A 5191-nucleotide genomic window follows, 5' to 3' on the forward strand; every position below is an offset into this window, starting at 1 on the left:
TGTATGTCTTGGGTTGGCTTCTTAAACAGCTACAAAGAGCTGTTACACTTCATCTACAAAGCTCTGCCTGTGGCCAGCTTCTCTAAACTTACCTCATACTACTCCCTCCTTTGATCATTCTATTCCAGCTGCACTGGCCTCATTCTGTTTCTGGAATATTCCAAGCCTTTTCTCTTCTCCAGGACTTTGTTTCATTTGGTGATTGTGTGCTGGATTCATTTCTATTTTTCAGTGTGCATTGCCACACCACTCTCCAGTTAATCAAATACCACAGAGCAGTATCCCATGACCACCCCTCTAGTTAATGTTGTCCCCACCAGTTATTCTCATTATTATGATTTCTTTCCTTATCACAATTTATGATTATCTTGCTCCTTCATTTCTTTACTTATTTTACTAGCAGGTAAGCCCACAGTTCTTCTCAGCACAACTCTATGGGCTGCCTCTATCAGTGGATGAGAGTTTGTGCAAAAGATAAATCCACTCATCTGTAGGTAGAGAGCATGGTAACTCAGTAGGAAGGCAGAGCAGCCAGAAACTCAGACAGGAGGCTGAGGGGCAGCATGAGGCATTCAGTGAGGGAGAATGTCTTCAGGGGCTCAGAAGCTGCCAGAGGTCTACTGCCTTGGGGTTATATTTTGACATGCCTCAGCCCTTCCAAGCTTCTGACTCAGAGCACCGACCAACCTGATGTTTCTTCTTTTATCCCACCTTGGTGCTGGGAGTTCCTGTGTGTAAAATGTCTCAGTCTCAGGGATAACTCTGGAGACTTAGGGTTTTGAGGAATGACTAATAATGGTTAATGTTTTTATTCACAAACAGAAAATGGAATTTAGTTAAACAGATTTTCTTCCCCCTGAACTGGTTTTACCAAATTGAAGTTCAGGCTCACTGCTAAAAAAAAATGTTCTTACTCCTCAAACTTGGGAGCTGGGGATATAAGAAGAGAAGTTGTGAGGAAGTTCAAGAAATTCTATATTGTTATCATTTGCTTAGGTTAAAAAAGCTAAATTCTGAGAAAGAAGAAAGCCATGTTTTAATCAGAAAACAGGCCTCCTGGAAACAGCTGTGGAAAAGGCAGAAATGAAAAGGGGGAAGAATGATAGCTTTATTGCAGACATGAATTTCAAAAGTTCTCAACCCCAAAATGCATGAAATTTCTGCAGGGCAACATGACATGATAGCTTATTTACATAATTGAGTCAAGAGAATCATACTTTTCTTTAAGCTTGTGAGCTTAATATAAAACATAATGTATTCTGTTACTCAAGAATAATACTCAAAAAAGCCAAATGACAGAAAATAGCATTTGAATGAGAATGGGGTCCCCTGCTTACTGGGCTAGTGGAAGTAGAGGGCAGCAGAGGGCAAGGGGCTGGTTGGGGGAATTTCTGATTATTCCTTTCTGTCACCTCCCAGATCCCTTCTCTTCTTTGTTCCAGTTTCTGTCACGCCAGGTCCTTGCCTTCTAGTATCAGGTTGGGTTCAGCCAATGGAAAACACTAGCAGGGGACTGGAAGGTGGAGGGAGAGAGAGGTCCAGGGCATTTACACCTCCCTGAACTTCTCCCCACAATGGTTCTGTTCCTTCCTGGCAGTGGTTCTCAAAGAGTGAGCTACAAGCCAGCGGTCTTTGCATAGCCTGGGAGCTTACTGGAAATGCAAGCTCTTGGCCCTATTCCAAACCTCCTGGTGTGTGCGTGGCGTGTAGGGGAACCTAGCAAGCTGTATTTCAACAGGCCTTCCAAAGGAATTCTGATGCTCTCTAAAGTTTGAGAACTGCTGATATATGGTTGTATTACCTGGTGACAGGCCTTCCTCTGCAGTCTCAGCTTTTACTAGACTCCAGAATTTTGTCCTCTTCTTTCATCCGTGCAGGTCTGGGGGTAGAAAGGGCTTCTCAGCACAGCTGGTACTTCGAGAGCTCGAAGCTCTCGCCGGCTGCCTTCTCCCTGCCCATCAGCCTTTGCAAAGTCTCTCAGTGCTCTGCCTCTCCCCTGCTGGGAGCATGCTGGATACACAGACGCACCAGCAGGGGCAAAGGCTGCAAACCAGTGTCCATGGATGACAGTAGCACAGTCAGATCAGGACAGGGGAGCCGGCAATGCATGAGAGTGAGCCTCTGCCATGTGCCAGGCGTTCCCCCATTTAACACTCACAAGCTTCTTACCCAAGGGTATCTTATGTGTTTTTGAGTCAACTGAGCCAGACCGCAGACTGTGCCTTGTCATAGGCTAAGTTGATTCTTCTTCTTGGTCAAGGAGACTCTTAGAAAATCCTGTCCTCAAAGTCCTCCCATAGATCACACCTTCACTCTCAAGCCATCATGAAGTGATTAACAGCCCGCAACAAGGGCACGGGGAAGGAGGAAACTGGTATGAGCTGTGTGCTATTGGGAAGGCACATGGCCTCTCTGAGCCTCGGGTTCCTCCTCTGTAAATGGAGATAGGAATTCCTGCTGTGTGTTGTGTTAGGAGGTTACACAGAATGGCTTATGTGGAGCCCCTAGAACCACATCTGGCCCAGAGTAGCAGCTCTGTAAACCTGAGTGCCTCTGCCCTCTCCCCAAAGGTGGGCTGGGGGAAAGAATGTGATTGGCCAAGGGAAAGACACTTCCAAGAGGTGGAATCTTCAGAAATCCAAGAAGACTTTACTAAGCTCTGTAAGAATTCGGTCAGTTCCTGAGGCTTGGTGAGAGGCAGAGCTGGGCACTGCATACATACAGCTTGTTTGTCTTTTAAAGTAAGCTATGCTCCTTGCAGCCTGCCCCAATCTGACTCCTGAGCTCTCCCTGCTTCCCTGACATCAGAAGAAGGCAGTTCCAGAGGGGTATCTGGAGGAGGAGTGGGTTGCCTGAGTTCTCCTAATGTGACTTCGCAAGCCTGGCTCCCTCTGCTTGGAATAATTGCCATCCTCCCTTGGGCTAGCTCCTACCTGCTCTGCTCAGGTAGCATCTTGCAGATGTGTTCCCTGGCCCTAACTACTTCAGGCAAGGTTAGCTGCCTCTCTTCAGGGGCACCTAGTCCCATGCATCCCTCACTGACCCGGTTGCCATAGGTTTAAGGGTCTGTTTCCTCCCCACGGGGAGGCATTTGTCTTGCTCATCTCTGCATTCTGAGCCTAGTCCAGAGTCTGGCACACTGGATGGGCTCAGTAATCTCTGATGGCCAGTGATGTTGCTTCAGGCCTGTTTTGTCTCTCATTTCTTCCTGGTTAAAGCACATCTACATTTTTTTCCCTGCAAACATTGGCAGAATACCTGCTGGGTTCTATTCTGGATGCTGGTGCTGCAGGAGTGGGCCGGATGGAGCTTTCCTGAAGCCTACAGGTTGATAGGGAGGAGACTGTGTGCTTAGACAATGCTGATACAAAGCAGAGGCCCTCAGTGGCCCAAGAGAGCAGCCATGCTGTGAGCATCACTGAGACAAGGAAGGACCTTCTGTGGGGTGTTCTCTCTCTTTCCTGACTGGGAGAGCCTTCCTGGCAGTGATAGCCTGTGTCTAATATGGTGATAGCAGGGAGGTGGGGCAATCACACGCACCAGGCGCTACCCAATGGCTCCTTTGCCTACCTTGTCTATGGGGCTCAGTCCTGCATCATGGCTTCCAAAAAACTGCCCCCCACTGCCCCACGAGATATTCTTAGAAATCTACAACAAATGGTTTCAGAAACCTAAATGTTTAGAAATCTCAGTCACATAGGGATCCATTTCATCAGCACAGAGACTGGAGGATCTGCTGGCAAGGTCAGAGCTACTAGGTCAGGGATGATAAATATCCTGCAAAGCCCAGGACAGTCTCACTCAGTGACAAATTGTAGATTGCACATGACTCTCAAGGGCTCTGCCTGACATTCAAGTAGGTGAAAAACTTCTTTATAAGCTCTTGAGCCTAAAGCTTAATCCTGTTTTACATGTAAACACAAAAGTATTTTCTGCTAGGCTTTAATAAACACTACATTTTCCAGAGGTGCAACTATTGTGTAAATCAGAGAAGAATGTCCTTTGTTATGTTTGGAACTTTTCCAAGGGCTGTTTAGGCAGTTGGAAATCATGTCACCAGTGGCAACACTGTCAGATTTGATTCAACTTGCCTGCAACAATGTGCATTTATCACTGCTAAATTCATATTTGTTTAATCCTTATTTTAAAATGCCAAAAACAAAGAAAAAGTGTTGAAATGTAGGTTTTAAACACAACAGAGATTTTGCCAAATGCTAGGGAGAGGTGGGATTGTGGTGAGATGATGAGTAAGATAAGGATGGAAACTCTTTTAGGTGGAGAGGTCAAGGATTCTTTTCTGTAGAGGTGACAGGTGAATGTTAAAGGGTGACAAAGAGCAGCTATGCAAAGGCCCTGTCGTCACAAGATAGGCATGTCTTAAGTACTATCAGAACCTTGTAACTGGAATCCAAGTAAACAAGGGGGGGAGAATAACAGGGATTGAAGCCTGAGAAGTATAAAAGGGCCTTGAAATCACAGTAAAGATTTTGTTCTTTGGGGAGTCATTGAAGAGTATGAAGCAGGGGGTGACCTGGCAGAAATTATCTTTAGAAAGATAAAGCTGCAGTCCGAGGCCGGGGAAAGTACAAGATGAGCTTGGAATATTTTGCAGTGCTAGCAGGCAAAGAAGTACTCAGAAAGTAATGGGAATGTTTCAAAACAACACAGGGACCAACTAAAAGAGCTCCCAGTGGCCAAAGTTAGGATAAATTTGTGTGATAAAATAGTGAGAATAATGAATTATAACTCATACCCATGAGTTTATACTGACATAAATAAATAATAAGGAATAGTTTTTCATTATAGGAGATTAAATTAATTGAGAAGAAATGATAGACATAGAAAACTATCATATGACCCAATAATAACAGTAATAATCATTACAGGCAAAAATTATCCATCAATACTAAATTTAGTGGGCAAAGTATGATGAGAAAGAGGATGTTTGCAGAGTCTCATAGTATCTCTCACAAGATACTTTTTACAAAGGGAAAACTCACAAATTTGTAGAGGACAAACCTGGCAACACCTCCTTAACCCCTGATCACTAGGAAAGGGAAAACTGACACCAGGTGCCTTCTGATAAGGTGACTGAGATGGGCCCAGCATCGTTTCTGTGATGTCCTTGCCAAAAATGCCTAGCTTGACATTAATCTTGAGTGAACATCAGACAAACCCAAATAGAGAGACA

This window comes from Manis javanica, chromosome 3 (assembly GCF_040802235.1).
Source record: "Manis javanica isolate MJ-LG chromosome 3, MJ_LKY, whole genome shotgun sequence".
NCBI classification, from domain to species: Eukaryota; Metazoa; Chordata; class Mammalia; order Pholidota; family Manidae; genus Manis; species Manis javanica.